The following is a 19,144-nucleotide window of genomic DNA, read 5'->3' as shown; positions in this document are numbered from 1 at the left end:
AATCTGAAGACACACACTATATCCCCTTTCTTATAAAAAGTACAAAACAGGGACAACATTTACATGTGTATTAATAGAAGATAGCTTGGTATCAATTTTTAGTAGAAAACATTAAAGTTTAATCACAAAAAACTGTGGTCAATTTGCTAAACTGTCTGTGGTCATGAGAGTTTTAAATAGATCATTTAGCTCAAAACAAACAAATGAACAAAAGCATCTGCCGAAGATGAGAGCACAGAGGTTAATGCTAATAAATTAGTATGGGTTGGGCCAGTGTTGGTACATGCCTTTAATCCCAGGAAGGCAGAGACAGGCGGATCTCTGAATTTGAGATCAGCCTCATCTATAGAACCAGTTCCAGGACAGGCAGGACTGGCTACACAGAGAAACCCTGCCTTGAAAAAACTAAACAAAAATTAATATGCATGTTCAAGTTTGCTGAAGATGACATTCAAAACAAACATTTCTTTTTCCTTTCCCTTTTATTTCCTTTTTTCTCTTTCCCTTCCCTCCCCTACTCCTTCTTCCTTTTCACGGTGCTGGCGATTGAATCTACTGTCTTGCATACACTAGGCTAGTGGTCTACCTCTGAGTTACATCCCAAGCCTTTCTTCTCTTCACTCCTTCTCTAAGATTGTGCATCTACTCTTCTCTATTCATTCTGCTTTTATAGCTAATGAACTGATAGTGATCAATTTCTTACAAGATGAGCAAAGCTCATCACCTTTTATAAAGTTTTACTAGAACATAATCATTTCCTTTGTGCTATCTACTGTCTAAGGTTGATTTTTCTTTCAAAAAAAAAAAAACCTACAATGACAAGAGTTGAGTAGTAGCAAACTAGTAACAAACACATGGCCCATAGAGCCTAAAAGATTCACCATCTGTCTTTTTGCAGAAATAAATTTGCTACCATTATTTCTTTCTTCCCTCCTCCCCTCCTTTATCCATTTTGAAGTTTCCAAAGATTCTTCACAGGTTTTCCCTATGTAGCTCAGGTCAGTAACAAATTAGGAACATAGCTCAGTGACTGCCTCACATGTGTGGTGAAAGCCCTAAGTTTGATTCCTAAAATTGCTGTTAGTCAAATCATGTAGTCCAGGTTGAATTCAAACCTGAGATTCTTCTTTCTGTCTCAGCTTCTCCCAAGTGCTGGGATTATGACATGTGCCACCACGCCAGTTTTTTTTTTTCAATTTTTATTTATGAGCACTGGTGTTTTGCCATGGGTGTTGGGTCCCCTGGAACTGAAGTCACAGATATCTGTGAGCTGCCATGCGGGTGCTGGGAATTGAACCCTGTGGAAGGGCAGTCAGTGCTCTTAACAGCTGAGCCATCTCTCCAGCCCTGTCAGTCTTTTTTAATGAATATAAACATTTTTTTTAACATTGGGCTAGACAAAGATTTTAGATATATCACCAAAAGCTGTTTTCATTAAAAAATGAATAGATGTCATTAAATGTAATACTGATGCTTTGCAAGACAATGCTGGAAAAACTAATACCCCAACACCGAGGAAAGTATTTGCAAAGAAGTGAAAACACTTAAAAATATTCTTTCGCTATTCTTTAAAAAATGTATATGGGTATTTTGCCTACATATATATATGTCTGTTCATCATGTGTGTGCCTGGTGCCTGTGGATGTCAGAAGAGGGCATCAAATCCCTTGGAATTAGAGTTACAGATGACTCTCATGTAGGTGTTGGGAATTGAACCCAGGTACTTTGGAAGAGCAGCAAGTGCTCTTAACCATCCAGCCATTTCTCCAGCTCCTAGAACACATTTTTTAAAAAGCTCTCAAGACTAGAATAAGTTATTATGTTACTCACTTGCCCACTGCTTTTTCAATGTACTAAGTAAACGGTTCTTTTTACTCTGGTCCACCATCTTAGTCTCCCCATCTCCCCTATTCTTAATTAACTACTGGGAAATGGACTGGTGGTACATAAATTGTGTTTAATAGAGATAAGTATATGTTCACAGTTTGATGTGAACAATTACAAACATGGACAGACACATCTTCACTTAAAGGGAAAAAAGGGGGAAGGGGCAAGAGGTTGAAGCAATGTCTTAATGAGAACCTAAATTCAAATCCCAAGAATATGCATAAAAAGATGTACATGGCTAGCATTATCTGTATAATCCCAGCACTGTAAAGAAGACAGGAAGATTGATGGGGCTTGCTGTCTTCCAAACTAGCTTCAGGTCTGGTGAGACCCTTTCTCAAAGAATAAGGCAAAAAGTGACAGAGCACACCTACCTTAAAACATGAGCAATGTGCACTTGCACACACATACACACATAAATAAATAAATCTGAGTATGGTGGTATACTTCTGACATCCAAGTATTTGAGAGGTAGAGGCACACAGATCAGGAGTTCTAAGGCAACCTCAACAAAATGGTATTGTCTCAAACACAAACAGGAACTGGGGAGATGGCTCAGAGTGTAAAAATATTTGGATATTTGGACATGTAAGCTTGACAACTTGAGTTTGATACCCAGAACCCAAGAATGAATCTAGATGTCATGGCCAGCTGTGTAGCAAAAACAAAAGAAATCTTTGGAGTGGAAAGACCCCTAGACATGGAGGCCAAAGATCAGTCCATTCTCATTTTCACGGGTTGTCCTTTGACATTCACACATGTACAGTGGCATGCCAGAACACTCAAATACAAAAATACACAACTAAATAACTCAATTTTTAAAATAAGTCAATTCCCAAACTTTAAAACAAAACAAAAAGACTTTGGAGGTGCACCAAAGCAAATATGTACATGACAAATGAACATATGGAAAGAGGCTCAACATCATTAGCTAGGCAGAGGCCATGTCCATCTACTAAACAGCCAAAACAAAACATAACAAGACAATGTCAGATGCTGAGGAGGATGTGAAAGAAGTCAGGCTTTCTGTACACAGCAATGGTAGTAATGCTAAAATGTAATGGCTACTTGATAAGCAAACTGACAGCCTCTGAGCTGAACACACATATATTCCTACTACTGTTTTGTTCTTTTCTTTTATTTCATCCTTTCTTTCTAAGTTAGAGAGACACCCTGTTAGTCTAACCCTGAAATTCACCATGTAGCCCAAACTAGCCTCAAACTTAACGGCAACCCCTGCCTTAGCCTCTTAAATGCTGAGATTATAGGTACATCAGTGCAGGAGAAATGAAAATCCATGTTCATATAAAAAATATACACAACTGAGTGGTGGTGATACACACCTTTAATCCCAGCACTCAGGAGGCACAGGCAAGTGGATGTCTGTGAGTTCGAGTCCAACCAGGTCTAAAAGGTGAGTTCCAGGACAGGCTCCAAAGCAACACAGAAAAGAAACCCTGTCTCGAAAAACAAAAAGCCCAAAACTTAACCAAACCAAAAAAATCCTATATACAAATGCACACAGCACCCTTTATTCACAATCACTGTAAGTCTGAACAACTGAAACAAGTCATTCACAGGGAAAGGTATGATCTATAACAAAAACACTACTAGGACATTCTGGAAAGGATCAAACTATAGACAGCCTCCAAAGGACGATCTTAAAACTTTTCCCCATGGTGTTTGCAACAGGACCAGTTAGAGGTAACAAGCTGACCCTCTAACTCATGACTTTAAATAAATAAATACATTTTTAGAAGATCTACTTAGTTTCATGTGTATGAATGTTTTGCTTGTGTGTGTGTGTGTGTGTGTGTGTGTGTGTGTGTGTGTGTGTGTGTGTGCCTGGTGCCCTCAGAGGGCACTGGATCCTGGAACTGAAGTTAGGATGATTATGAGTCACCACATGGGTTCTGGGAATCAATCTGAGTTCTCTGTAAGAGCAATGAAAGCTCTAAAGCACTGAGCCATCAGCTATCTCTCCAGCTCCATGCTTCTGACTCTAATTACTAAGATTATAGGTATGTGTCACCAAATGTAGAAACGTACAACTTTTGAAGGTTCAGGAGCAATGCCATTTCACAGAAACTATACGTGAAAATTTAGACCTTTTTCTAATAATGTGGTATGATAATCTTATGATGTTAAACATCATCAGTTCCCAGGCACCCCTCAAACATGAGATAGCAAACCACTGAGACTGTACAGTAGATTATGGCCTGCAATGCAAAATGGCTCAATGGAAAAAGATGCTTGCTAGGCAAGCCTGGAGACCTGAGTTTGATCTCTCAAATCCACATAATAGGAGAGGACCAACTCCACAAAGTTGTCCTCTGATGGCCATACTGTGGGATGTGGTAGCACATGCTTTTAATCCCAGCACTCAAGATGCACAGATAGGTAGACCTCTGTGAGCTTGAGGTCTGTGAGCCAGCCTAGTCCACAGAGTTCTAGGCCAACTAGGGTTACACAGTGAGACACTTTAAATCAAAACAAAACAACAAGCCTTAAATAGTGAGATTAGGACGTAGCTCAGTTAGTAGAATTCTTGCCTAGTATGCATGAGACCCTGGGTTCCATCCCCAGCACCACATGCAAGCGGTGGTGGACAACTATAATCGAGCAGGGGTTCAGAAATTCAAAATCATCTTCAGATATACAGCAAGTTTCTAGCATTTGGGGAAATTCACAGGGGTTAACACAACCCAAGGGCAATGGATGAGTCTCATCCTGGGAAAATGACCTTTCGATCATGGCATTTCCCCTGTCTGTTAAGGATAGGCTATTGCTATTAAGGGCCCCCAAACTCAGGGTTTCAGGCAACCCTGGTGTCTTACATAGTAGCAAAGGGTTACTGGCTTTCAGACTCCACCTAGAATATTACATGTGTGGAATATTTCGATGTTAAAGAACAGCAGTTAGAAGCTGTCCTGACATCTTATGAACCCATTCGGTTCCTTCCTTTCGAAAGTATCTAAGATTGATTTTTAATTAAGTTTATGTATCGACATGTGGCTATGTGAGAGGAGGCCAGAAGTATTGGATCCCCTGGAAATGGAGTTACTGGTTGTTGTAAGTCTGATGTGGAATATTGTGTGCAAACTCAGGACCTCAGCAAGAGCAGAACACACATTTAACAGTTGAACCATCTCTTCAGCTCTAAAATAATTTAACTCTTTTTTCTCCAGGCCAACCATGTGCCAGGCACAGGGACACAAAACAGAAGCAATCCCAATCTCAACAGTTCAGGATATTAGCTCTTGAACTAGTTGGTCCTCTTCTCTCCCCAATCAATCTTCTGGAAACCCTTTGACAAGGCCCAGAAACCTAAACCCAGCATAATTTTCTAGTTTTATCTCCACGCTGACCCTCCTGACTGACTCTCTTGGTCTGGCTTAACTGGTACACTCAGGCCTGGGAACTTCTTGATGCCTTCCTTTTCTCTTACTGTGGCCATTTGCTGATTCTGGATAGCCCTGTTTTGTTTTGTTTTTTTTACTGCAATCTGGTTGAATAAAAACAAACTCTCAGTAACCGATAATCATTTCATTCAGTATACTGTATGTAAAGACTAATCCTATTTTTTTTATGTCTCATACATTAAGTACTCTTCTCAAATCAGACTGACTTTCATTTTGAGATAGAGTTTCAGTGTAGCCTAAGTTAGCCTCAACCTCCATAGATAGTCAATATGTGACCATAATACCTGAGCACTGGGATTATAGGCACGAGACACTATTCCTGGTTTATGTGGTACTGGGTATTAAAATTAGGTTTCATGAATATAAGGCAAGCATCCTACCAACTGACCTACCCTCAGCTCTGGAAAGGTCATTTCTTCCCAGTAATAGAGAATAGGTCCTGGTAATTTACACCAACTTTCTTGAAGATAGAAAGGTAGGGGTTTTAAACCACTGAGCACTGGAATAAGTACCCCCTTTGTGGACATGGATATTCTGTCACCATCCTATTTCCTGTATTCTGCTTCAGCCATGTGCTTGCTCTCTTGTCTCCAGTTATACATTAAACTGTTTTCTCTTCCTTCTCAGGTTCTCTGTAGCCACTTATTTTTGTGGCACTCAAGTGTTGGGCAGGGTCAGCTACCACTGCTCTTTCTCATGTCCAAATTCTAAGCCATGGGACTTTTGACCCTCTAATTGTGCTTCAATGCTCCCTATCTCTACAGCTGATATTCTGGGTCATATTAGCAATACTTCTAAATTGAAGGAAAGCCCCTAACTGGTTTCCTGGCTACCAGTCAGCTCCTCCTGTGCAAATGTGACTCCCTCTGTCAATTAACAGGGATCTGGAGAGGGTCCTCATAATAGCTGAGCTCTCTTCCCAAAGGATCTGCTACTCACTTCATTCTACTTTTCCAGAGTTCCATACCTGCATGGTTTCCCAAACAAATGCATAACCTGACCTCTTCTGCTTACCAAGTTCTTTAAGAGCCTTTCCCACTTGGTCTTTTACCTAGCTACTTCTTTCCAGTCCTCCTGCACCAACAACTCCGGGGAACATTCTGAGGTCCCCTGAGTTTAGTAACAGTTCCCTTTTCTGTGTTTCTACATCAGTTATGTTACTATTGCTCACCAGCCAGGCTGAAATCATCTACACACGAGTCATATACACCATGGTCTCTCCAGAGGCTAGCCTCTGGGCTAGAACACAGCTTGGGGGAGAGGAATGCAAAGGCTCACTTTCCTCTTGTTGACCAATTTCCTTAGCCAGTACCACTGTTGAGCTACTGCCATCTAGGGACAAAAGGCTGGCATTGCATCTCTCACCATTCGGCATTTAACTAGATTGAACACACTGAATGCGATGGGAACACAAACCAGGGAACAGTTGATTCTGGAGGTGGAGAAGCCTTGGCAGTTGGCGGCAGCTTCAAGCGATGTTTGTGCTCTGAATCAGGTCACACAATATAAGAAAGAGATCTTCTTCCAAGAAAAGAACAGATAGGGTTAGAGGTGGTGTGTGTGGGGTGTCATCCCATGCTAAGGGCTTCTGATTTAAATATTTAGAGCTATTCAAAAAGCCCAGCACAATTGTTGTCTCCCTGCCCAAAGACTTCTAACGAAGAGAAACATTATCAGATCTGCATCTTCAAAAGTCAACTCCTGCTGGCGTGCAAAGGCAGAAAGAAAAGAAACAGTGAGTGTGGGAAGCAACTGAGTATGCACAGGAAAAAGTATGTTCTTCCACCTCGCCCTTTCTACTATTGCCCAGTGACCTATTCCTGAACACATCCAAATTTGTTTCCCTCAAACCAGTGTAACAGAAACATTTTCTATTTCTTTCAGTTTCTTGACAGACTTCAAAGTCACAGCATTAAAATTATTTTTAGATTTGCGTTTTGTCTGTACATATATGAGAACCACATGCGTGTTTGGTGCCTGCAAGGTCAGAAGGTGTCATGGGATCCCTTAGAATGGGGGTTATTGATGGTTGTGTGCCATCATTCAGGTGCTAAGCACTGAGCACACGGGTCCTCTGCAAGAGCAACAAGTGCTCTTGTCTGCCGAGCCATCTCTCTAGCCCCACAGCATTTCAAAAACCAGATCTCAGCAGTTTTGTACACACATGTTCAGCGGCAATCCACTGGGTTAGCTCCGACCTGCGCTCAAATCCTGCACTGGCCACTTCAATGCATGAGACTATCCTAAGCTTCACTTTCTTCTCTAAAATGGATATTGTAACACCTAGCTTAGGGGTTGGAGACATGCCTGCCAAGTATTAACACATGGAACATTGCTGATAAATTCGGGTGATTATTTGTAACATCATGTATTCCACGGGTGGCATGCACAACACCGAGCTTTTCCTCACATATTTACATCTGCACAATACTTTCACCCTGCTATTCTGCAGGTTAATTCAACACCGCTTATTCAAAATCTTAAGAGCTTCCCACAGAACATCAGAGTCAGGCTGGAAGAACCTTCCAGAAAGATTATTTAAGGATTTCTCACCTCTGTGTGTGTGTGTTTGGTGGTGGGGAGAGTGTGAAAGACCCCTAGCAACACTTGAATTTATTTTTGGTCCTTACAACTGGGAAAAGTGGGAGGCAGAGATGCTAATACTTAGTGGGCAGAGAAGCCAGGCATGCCATCCAACTTCCTACAATGCACAGGGCAGCCAGGCCCCCACAACCAACCATTATCTGACCTAACTGTCTGTAGCAAGGAGGTTAGAAAAGCTTTATCATCCGATCTTGCCCCCTTCTAGAGCACTGGTCATCGGTATCCCAAATGAATACTTTCGACAGTAGAAGTTCTGTTCAATGAAACAAAGTTCTTCCAGCTGCCCTGCACATAGTAGGTGTCAAAACCCATTTTGACAGGCTTTAGCAGCAGAAGACAACAGAAAAGGAAAACTCTCCTTTACTCCCCATTGTTCAACTGCGTGCTACTATATTTTCACTATTTATACATTATTTTACAAATGCAAACGTCCCGAGAACAGCTTTGTTAGGGATGGCGGTCAAATTTTTTCCTTTTATTTTCTAGGACTTCCATACATACAGAAGAAAGGTCTGCACACTTCTAAACGGACCTCACGATCCGTCGCGCTGTATCCTGAAAATCGGTCACAAAAGAAATTTGTGGGATTTCCCGAGGGAGCGAGTCCGTGGGCCGTGACCTCTGGGCGCCCAAGGCCCTCGCTCCTCTCTTCCGCCCCCGGATCACCGGGCTTCCGAGACTGACTATGCAGGGCCCCCCGAAGCCTCGGAGCCCGGCCCCCCAAAGCGCGTGCCCACGCCGTGTCCTTCTCCCGCCTCTCTCGCGGGAGCCCAGAGAGGAATCTGGACCGGGGGAGGTTTGTCGCCGACCAGGATCAAACCGAGTCGGTTTCCCTTCCACGGCCTACACGCGCGTCTCCGTACCCAGGCCTTGCGCGGCCTGGGGCCTTCGGCCGGTGCAGGCCCGGCGGGAGCCCGCGGGGCTAGGCGAGCTCAGGCCCTAGCGCGGCCTACTGTTTCGGAAGTCGCCGGAGCCACCCGGCCTCACCTGAACAAGGGCGGGAAGGCCCGGGGCTCTGCTCCGGGGCGGGCGGCGCGGCGATAACGGCTCCGCACGGCCTCGGTAGCGGTGGTGGTGGCGGCAGAGCGGCTACGGCGGCGGCGACGGCGGCGGCTCCTCCTCAGCGCGCACGACCCGCTCCCTGGCCCCGCGGCCAGACACGCCCCCTTACCAGCGCGCTCGTCTATTGGTCGGCTTCTTCGAAGAGGCATCGCTCATTGGTTGATATGGCTGTCGCGGTATGCTGGTGCGTGCGGCGGAGGCAGGACTTCCTGTCGGCGCCGCCTGCGAAGGGCTAAAGCGGCCGGTGGAGACGCGGAGTGGCTAGCGCTGGCCTTGGAGGGCTCTAGCTGGTGCTTGGCCAGCTGCAGACGCCGATTGAGCGCGGAGGCCGAGGAGTGGCTCTCTTTGTACCACGCACACCATGTGGTCCGCACCTGACGGACTGTGCAAAGTAAGAAGTGTGGTCATCGGGAACCCAGGCTAGGAGTTAGGATCACTAGTTCGAATCCCGGTTCCGACCGACGTTTCCGCTCTGCCTGCGGTTGAGTACCAGCTGACGTCACTACGCCTTGCCTCCGTTTTCTTATCTAGTGAAGTGAATTAAGGGATGTGGTCAGCATGGCATTTTCAGAGACTCTAACGTTGAAATTTTTGTTTTAAGATTTTTTAAAAAAAATGTGTTTGGGATGGTTTTCTGCCTGTGCATCACATGCGTGCAGTGCTTACGGAGGTCGTAAAAGAATGTCGTAGGCTCTGGAACTACAGTTACAGGCTATTGTTAGTTGCCATGGGTGTGCTGGGAACGGAACCCAGGTCCTTTGCAAGAGCAGCCAGTGCTCTTTACTGAGTTACTTTTCCAGCCCCTCTTCCATTGATATTTTAAGTGCATGCTATGTGTCAGCCAGCCAGGCAGTGACAGGCGAACAACTGCCTGTCCCTTTGGGGACTGCTGTTCAGGGCTAGTGCGATCAGAAAAAGAATATGCAAATTGCATGATTTAGAAAATTCTGTTTCTCTGTTTTTAGCGTGTTTGTTTTCTTTTAGTCAGGGTCTTCCTAAATAGAACTGGCTTGGAAGTGTAGATCAGACTGACTTTGCCTCACAGAGATCTGCCTGTCTTTGCTTCCTGAGTGCTGGGTTTAAAGGTGATACCATGTTTTTGAGACAGAGTCTCATGTGATCCAGGTTGGCCTTAAACTCTCCATGTAGCTAAGGATGTTGGTGAAATTGATCCTTCTCCCATTTCTCAAATTTTAACTTTACAGGCCTGCAACACCACAACTGGTTATGTGATCTTTTAAAGATAGTTTTATGGAATTTGAAAATACATTATATTTAAACATATTCTGTATGTATGTATTTATATGAACATGTATGTAGCAATCAAATGAAAGCTTGCAGGAGTCAGTTCTCTACTTCAGTCATGGGGGGTCTGAAGGTTGAACTCAAGTTGTCACATTCAGCAGCCAGTGTCTATCAGCTGAGCCTTCTCTACAGCCCTGTGACATTCTTAACCAGCTCTGCATAGTCAAAAGTTACTTTAATATTATGTATAAGTAGCAGGTTTATTAAATTATAGGCCATGCATGTAGCTTAATGGTAAAATACTTTCGCAGCTCATCCAAGGTGGCTCACAAAAGAAAGGCTAAAAAGGATGCTGGGCGGTGGTGGCTCACGCCTTTAATCCCAGCACTTGGGAGGCAGAGGCAGGCAGATCTCTGGGAGTTCCTGGCCGGCCTGGTCTACAAGAGCTAGTTCTGGGACAGGCACCAAAGCTACAGAAAAACCCTGTCTCAAAAGAAAAAGAAAAGAAAAGCTAAAAAGGAAAAAAGAAAAAGAACATGGATGTAGCTCGGTGGTTGAGTGTTTGCCTAGCAGACACAATGTCCTGTGTTTGATCTCCACTATCAAATACGGTTCAGTCCTGGCTACTTTATCCCGTAATCGAAGAACTCAGGAGATAAAGTAGAAGGATCTAAAGTTCATGGGCAGGATGGAAAGGTGGCACAACTGTTAAGAACAGTTACCATTCTTGCAGAGAAGAAGGATTCAATTCCCAGCAACCACGTCTATTGACTCACAACTGCCTGTAGCTCCATTTCAAGGGATAACACTCTCCTCTGCCCTCCAGGAACACTGCACTCATGTACACAAATGTACACTCAGACTCATGCATGCATAGTTCAAAAATATAAATAAAACTTTTCCTTAAAAAACTGTTCACTCTTAGCTAGGCGGTGGTGCTGCACACCTTTAATCCCGTCACTCTGGAGGCAGAAACAGGTGAATTTCTATTGAGTTCAAGCCCAGCCTGGTCTACAGAGCTAGTTCCAGGACAACTAGGTCTGTTACACAAAGAAACCCTGTCTAGGGGCCGGGTGGTGGTGGCGCACACCTTTAGTCCCAGCACTTGGGAGGCAGAGCCGGGCGGATCTCTGTGAGTTCGAGGCCATCCTGGTCTACTAGAGCTAGTTCCAGGACAGCTTCCAAAGCTACAGAGAAACCCAACCCTGTTTGGGAAAAAAAAAGTTCATTCTTGACTACATAGCAAATTTCAAGACCAGCCTCAGCTACATGGGACCATATTTCAAAAAAAAGTAAGTTATTAGTTGTATTAAAAAGGTAAAAATTAGGAGTCTGCAAGATGGCTCAATAGGATGAGGCACCACCTAAATTCAGTCTCCAGAACCCACATGGAGAGAACTGACTCCTGCAAGTTGTTCTTTGACTTTCAATCCACATGTGAGCACACACAGTACCTTTTATAAAATGTAAAAAACAGATACTTTAATAATTTTACTTAACCAACTATATACAAAATATTTCAATATATAATCAAAGTTAAAAGTTATGAGATCTGCTGGGCAGTGATTGTGCACACCTAGAATCCCAGCACTTGGGAAGAAGGGGCAGGTGGATCTCTGTGAGCCTGAGGCCAGCCTGGTCTGCAAAGTGAGTTCCAGGACAGCCAGGGATACACAGAGAAACTTTGTCTTAGAAGAAAAAAATATGAGATCTTTTTCTGGGTGGTGGTTACACACACCTTTAATCCCAGCACTGTGGAGGCAGAGGCAGGCAGATCTTTGTGAGATCAAGGCCAGCCTGGTCTACAGAACTAGTTCTAGGCCAGCCAAGGCTATACAGAAAAACCCCCATCTCAGGAAAAAAAAAAAGATGTTATGAAATCTTTTACATTCTGATTTTTTTCTTCCTTTTGTTTTTGAAATTTAGTGCATATTCACATATCAAATTAGACTAATTGCATTTCAAGAACTCAGAAGTCCCACGTTACTATTGGACCATGAGGTGTTGTAGGAGGAAACAGAAGAGAAATCAAATGGGTTCCATATGAAGTAGTTTTTAAAGGGGTAAGAAAAGTAAACTGGGAAAAGGGTACAGGGAAGGTAGGAATTGAAATTCAAAGAGGGTAGCTAGGGAGATGGAATATGAAGAAGAATCATAAGAGTTGAAAAAATTGTGTAAGCAGAGTTTTCCTGTCTCTACTGCCTGCTTCCATATAACTGGCAGTCCCTTCCTGAAATAAATTGTAAATGCTCAGCCAATAGCTCAGGCCTATTACTAACTAGCTCTTACTTTTTAAGTTAACCCATATTCCTTATTTATGTTCTGCCACATGGCAGTACCTTTATTAATTACCACGGCACATTCATCTCTTGCTATCTGCATCTGGCTGGTGACTCTGCTGTTTTCTTTCCCAGCATTCTCAGTTTGGCTCACCCACTTAACCTTATTCTGTTCAACTATTGGCCAATCAGCTTGTTTATTAAACTACTCACAGCTACAAATCTTCACAGTGTACAAAGGGATTATTCCACAGCATCCCCCCATTTTTTCTAATTAAAAGGAAAGGTTTTAACTTTAACATAATAAAATTATATACAACAGACACAATTATTAAGTTAGAATCATAGTCATAATATCCAGTCTATTTGCACTTGTCAAAGTCAGAGAGAAATACTCCATTACCTATCCTATCTTTGTGGGCCCAAATTTTATACCTAATTTGCTTTCTATCATAACTAAGGAAAACAATAAGTTTAACAATTTGATCTTTATTACTCCATCAAAGACTCCAGAAGGATGAAATGTTACCTAATTACAGGGAGATGAGGCTGCCTGGACAGTCACCCAGAGTTCCTATGTAAGATTGGGACATCCAGCTCTCAGTTACAGAGCTAGCATATCTGACAGAGTTTCCTGTGAAGCAGGGAATTTTTCCTTGTCTTGGCAAAGTTCGGTAGTTGCCTTTCTTGTGGTCTAGTAACTCAGTGATTGAAGCAAGGGCAGTTTCTTTGCCCACATGGGTAGCTTTTTCCATAAAGAAAGCAAACCCCATTTGGAGTGTCTTTGATGCCCATTATCTTCTGTAAAGTAAATTGGTGCTGCTAGGAGTAGGCATGTCTCACTGTCATGAAAAGCCTTAGGTTATTAAACATTAAATACCATGTTCTGTAAGTCTTTGAAGTATTTGAAGATCATCTACTATCTAAATATATGTTTATGACCCTGAAAACACCTAATATGACTGTAAGTTTGACTGTTATAAATGTCTATTAATCTGTACTTTTAAATTATATCTTACATTTTTTTTCCTGAGACAGAATTTCTCCATGTAACAGCCCTAGCTGTCCTGGAACTAGCTCTTGTAGACCAGGCTGGCCATGAATTCACAGAGATCTGCCTGCCTCTCCCTCCTGAGTGCTGGGATTAAAAGTGTGTGCCCCCACTGCCTGGCTTAAATCTTACATTTTTAAATGAGCCACATAAATATCCTAAACAAGAGCAAAAAAAAAAAAAACCGCATACAACATAACAAAATTAACTTTAGATTTATATCAATATATGAAAATCTATACTAATGTAAAATATTTAGCACTAGAGTTGCTTTTTTGGGGGTTAAAAGTAGATTCAATAATCTACCCTTCTATCATTTCTGTATCTCCTTTTTCTTTTCAGAAAGAGATCCTTGAATCTTATCTCCTTTGTTCTGCTTTTTTCATGACCATTACCATAACAGCTTGTAACCAACCTCCCTTAAATGATAGTAAATATCCACAACCTGTCTTTTGGAAATGTAGGCATAGTTCTCGAGACTGCTATCTACTGTTTGTGGCCACTCTTGTGTTTTGGGAACCCTAAGAAAATTTAGTGTTATGGTCAAGTCATAACTGGAGTATTCTAAGAGACTGTATCATTTCAGCCAGCAGTCTTGAAGCTGTGCTGGGTGCAGAATTCTGAGCAGACTATAACAGAGGCATTTTGAAATGCTGCATTACCTAGGCCGTCCATTTTCATTGGTGTTTGGTCCCCGTGTTCGAAAAATACATAAACTTTTATAAGTAACATACATATTTAATTCTCTATAAATATAGACGGCGCATTGTAGAAAAGTCAGCCAAACATGATTTTTTTGTTATGTGTTTGAGCAAGTAAAATATATATCACATGTCTTGTAGTTCTTTTAGATTTATTTCTTTACGTCTGCAGTCAGGATTTCAGGGGGAGTTTTCTCGATCAAATCCGATTTTCTTTAACCCAGAATGAACCCACAGCCTCTCATTTCCTTAAAGTAACACATCTTTTGACTTAAATCGATTTTCATAATCAAATGTCTCTTAGCAGCCACACAATTCAAAGACAACACAATAATATTAAGAATCCAGACTCTCTGTATTTCTCATCTTTACATGTCTTTTTTTTTCTTTTATATTACTTTACTCTCTATTTAAGGACTTTATTATTTTAAAGCTATATTTTTCTTTTTTTAATCATTATCTATTTCCTTTTTCTTTTCTCTCCAAAGCCTTTGTATATTTTTAAACACACTGTAACCCGTTTAGAGGGTTTTCCCTCTGAGTGTATCTTTATTATGTATTTTTAATCTTTTTCTGACTATATAAACTTTTAACCTGCTAAACAGTGTGGCTTCTGCTTTGGCAGCTGGCTTCATGTTGCTTTGTTCCCTGAGAGCCTAACTTCATGGTGGAGGTACCAGCAGGAGCCACATTTACCACTCCATCTTTGGGGAGTTTTTGGGTCCATGCTGCCACTGAGTAGTGTGCTGCCTGCTGCTCATAAACCCCATTTAGATGTTAGTCTCTTAAAGAGATACTGTTTTTTGCCACTAGCACTGAGCCAGGAAGTCATCTCTTAAAGGAGCTGTACCTTTGCTTGCCACTAGCTAACAGCCTACCCAAGAAAAGATGGTTACCAAGAAGTCATGCTTGACTCTATTTTTGTGTGTTTGCAATCCCTTTTTAAACCTTCTCAGACTTTATGTGACCCTGAACATTGGGCACTGTTTATAGATGGAATTCTCCTGTCCCAACTGCCTACTTCCCAAATAAATGACTTGGAAACTTAATATAAATTGTAAATGCTTGGCCAGTAGCTCAGCCTTATTACTAACTAGCTCTTACATTTTAAGTCAACACATATTCCTTATTTATGCTCTGCATGTGGTAATGCCTTTATTAGTATGGCACGTTCATCTCCTGTTCCCTCTGCATCTGGCTGGTAACTCCTGACTCTACCCTTCTCTTTCCCAGCATTCTCAGTTTGACTCTTCCACTTAATCTTACTCTGTTCAACTTTTGACCAGTCAGCTTGTTTATTAAACCAATTACAGCTACAAGTCTTTACATTGTACAAAGGGATTACTCCATAACAAAATCACATTCTTTATTATTTAGTATTGTCCTGTAGACCATGTAGAAATTATGGGTGTGGGACTGGAAGATAACTTAATAGGTAAGAGGTTTTCTGTGCAAGCATGAGGATGTGAGTCTAGAACCTGGTGCACACATCAAAAGCCACCTGTTGTTGGAGACAGAGATGGAAAGATTGATGGGTCTTGCTGTCTGCCAATATAACTTAAGGTTCGGGGAGACTCAGCCTCAAATGAATAAGTTAGCCAGTGATAGAGAACAGGATATCCATTGCCCTCCTCTGGCCTCTACATTTGTGCACACATGTGGGTATACACTATACTTGCACACAAAAATTAATGTGTCCCCTATCAACACTTCCCTATTGAAACTTGATGTTGAACACTTGGCAGTAACTAGTTAACTGAAGATCTGAATTTTTAATTATATTTATGTGTGTATGCAGATGTGTATAGGTAGAATTTTCCTGTGTTGTAGCTGCTCCCAGATAATCACCCAGAAACTTAATTTAAATGCTTGACTGATAGATAGCTCAGGCTTATTACTAGCTAACTCTTCTAACTTAGCCCATTTCTATTAATGTAGATATTGCCACATGGCTTGTGGCTTTACCTGCCCTCCAGCATGTCTTGTTCCTTCTGTTTGTCCTGGTGACTCTACTCTTTGCCCTTCTTCCTCCCAGCATTCTCAGTTTGACTGTCCTGTGAATACTTTCCCATCTGCTGGATACCTGCTAGTCAGTTCTTTATTAACCAGTGAGACTAATATATTTTCACAGTATACAAAGGGATTATTTGACAGCAGGTGTGTGTGTGTGTGTGTGTGTGTGTGTGTGTGTGTGTGTGTGTGGTCACATGCATGTAGAGGACAGAGAGTCCTCTGGTGTTATTTATTTATTTATTTATTTATTATGGATAGGGTTTCTCTGTGGAGCCTTTGCTGTCCTGGAACTTGCTCTACTGTAAACCAGGATGGTCTGAAACTCACAGAGCTCTGTCTCCCTCTGCCTCCCAAGTGCTAGGATTACAGGTGTATGCTACTACTGCCCCGCTCACACTGTCTACCTTGTTTTTCTGGAGCAAAGTGTCTTCATTGACCTGGCCAATTAGGCTAGGGTGGCAGAGCAGGGAGCCACAGGGATCTGCTTGTGTCTTGGTTAAGATTTCTGTTGCTGTGAAAAGACAACATGACAACTCTTTTTTTTTTTAGATTTTATTATTTATTTATTATATATACAGTGTTCTGCATGTATGTCAGCCTGCAGGCCAGAAGAGGGCACCAGATCCCATTACAGATGGATGGTTGTGAGCCACCATATGGTTGTTGGAACTTGAATTCAGGACCTCTGGAAAAGCAGCCAGTGCTTTTAACCATTGAGCCATCTCTCCAGCACCATAAAATTATTTTTTTTTTCTAAACAGGATTTCTCTGTGTAGCTTTGGAGCCTGTCCTGGAATTCACTCCAAACTGGCATAGATCCACCTGCCTCTGCCTCCTGGGTGCCAGAATTAAAGGTGTACGGCACCACCACCTTCCCCCCCCCCCCGGCAACTATGGCAACTCTTATAACGGAAAAGATTTAACTGGGACTGACTTCCAGCCAGCAGTTTAGTCCGTTATCATGGGTGGGACTTAGTACTGGAGAGGCAGCTAAAAGCTTTACGTCTGGATCCACAGGCAACAAGAAGAGAAGGCCATACTAGATGTGGCTTGAGCATCTGAGACCTCAAAACCATCCCCACTGACACATTTCCTTCTCCAAAAAGGCCACATCTGGTGGTGCCACTCCCAAAGAACCTGTGGGGACCACTTTCGTTCAGACCACTGCAGCCAGTCCGCCTCTTCAGGCGTGTGCTACTGTGCCTAGTCCTTTTTAATTTTTTTTTTTTTTGACATGGGTTCTGGGGTCAAACTTGAGTTTTCTTATTTGTATGACAAACATTTTGCCAACTGAGCTATCTCCCTAATCCAAATTGTATTTATTTATTTTTTTTATCAAATAGCCACATAGGACTAGGACTCCTACAGTGGATAGCAGGGGTTAGTATAATGACAGTGACTGCTCTGAATTTACAGTGTCCTCCATGCTATATGCGTTGTATACCTTCCCCAGTGAAATCCTGGAAATAGCTCTGTAAATTGTAATGGGTTTACAATTGTAATCCTAACACTGGGGTTAGGGGTGTGGAGGCAGGAATATCGGTCACTCAAGGTCATTCTTAGGTACACACCAAGTCGAAGGCCAATTTGGGCTATGTGAGGTTCTGTCTCAAATACAAAACCAAAAACCCTGAAAGAAATGGAGATAAAACTATTATTGCCAGTTTAAAGAATAAATTGTTTAGAGGAAGCCCAGTAATACTTAACCTGTACTCTCAGCTATGCAGAAAACTGAGACAGGAGAATCACAGTAGCCTTGGTCACAGCAAGTTCCTACCTCAATCAGGAAAAAGTGAAATCATTTATTCATCTTTTAAAAAACTCAAGTCGGGTAGTAGTGATACACATCTTTAATCCCAGCACTTGGGAGGCAAAGGCAGGAAGATCTCTGAGTTCAAGGCCAGCCTGGTCTACAGAGCAAGTTTAGGAAAGCTAGGGCTACACAAAGAAACCCTGTCTCAAATATATAATATACATATTATTTTACATGTATGGGTATTGTCTTAGTCATGTTCTATTGCTTGTGAGGAGACATGACCATGGCAACTTTTTTTTTTTAAAGATTGATTGATTGATTTAGTATTCTGCCTGCATATATGCTTGCAGGCCAGAAGAGGGCACCAGATCTCATTACTGATGGTTGTGAGCCACCATGTGGCTGCTGGGAGTTGAACTCAGGACCTTCGGAAGAGCAGGCATTGCTCTTAACCACTGAGCCATCTCTCCAGCCCCCATGGCAACTCTTATAAAGGAAGGCATTTAATTGAGGCTTGCTTATAGTCTCAGGTTTAGTTCATTATCAGCATGGTAGCTTTCAAACAGACATGGTACTGGAGAAGAGTTGAGAGTTCTACATCTGGATCCCCAGGCAGCAGAAAGAGAGAGCCATTAGGCCTGGCTTTGGGCTTTTGAAACCTCAAACTTTCTCCAACAAGGGTATACCTCCTAATAGTGCCTTCTTTGGTGTCCAAGCATTCAAATCTCTGATCCTATGGAGGCCATTTTTATTCAGACCCTCACAAATCACTTCCTGGGCCTCATAGGCTTGTGGCCATATTATAATTCAAAATTGCATTTAGTTCAACTTCAAAACTTCCCATAGTATGTAACAGTCTACTCTTTTTAAAAGTTCAGTCTCATCTGAGATTCATGACAATCTCTTAACTGTAATCTCCTGTAAAATCAAAATAAAACAGCATATTGCATACTTTCAACATACAGTGTCAGAGAATATACATTACTGTTCCAAAAGGGAGTAAAAGGAGCATTTTGAGGAAATATGAAATCAAAACAAGACCGAAAACCAGCTGTATAAATTCCAAACACTGTATCTCCGTGTCTGATGTCTTCAGATCTCCAATTCCTTTCACTTTCAGCTTT

The 19,144-nt window shown here is 42.1% G+C and overlaps 1 protein-coding gene and 1 pseudogene across 1 annotated transcript in view; one reads left to right on the top strand and one right to left on the bottom strand.

The window, feature by feature from the left end:
* The window catches only part of Elavl1 (ELAV like RNA binding protein 1), a 41,725-nt gene extending 32,691 nt beyond the window's left edge, over positions 1-9,034 (bottom strand). The window contains exon 1 of the mRNA XM_087903035.1: positions 8,901-9,034. The gene's annotated coding sequence lies outside the window, so the exon portion shown is untranslated. The remainder of the gene's footprint in view (positions 1-8,900) is intronic.
* Positions 6,712-9,240, top strand: LOC146895527 (uncharacterized; annotated as a pseudogene).
* The last annotated feature ends 9,904 nt before the right edge of the window (positions 9,241-19,144 follow it).

The sequence above is a fragment of the Myodes glareolus genome, chromosome 2 (assembly GCF_982192425.1).
Source record: "Myodes glareolus chromosome 2, mMyoGla1.1, whole genome shotgun sequence".
NCBI lineage: Eukaryota > Metazoa > Chordata > Mammalia > Rodentia > Cricetidae > Myodes > Myodes glareolus.
The sequence above is the reverse complement of the archived record's forward strand: the minus strand, read 5'-3'. Positions and strand labels throughout refer to the sequence as shown.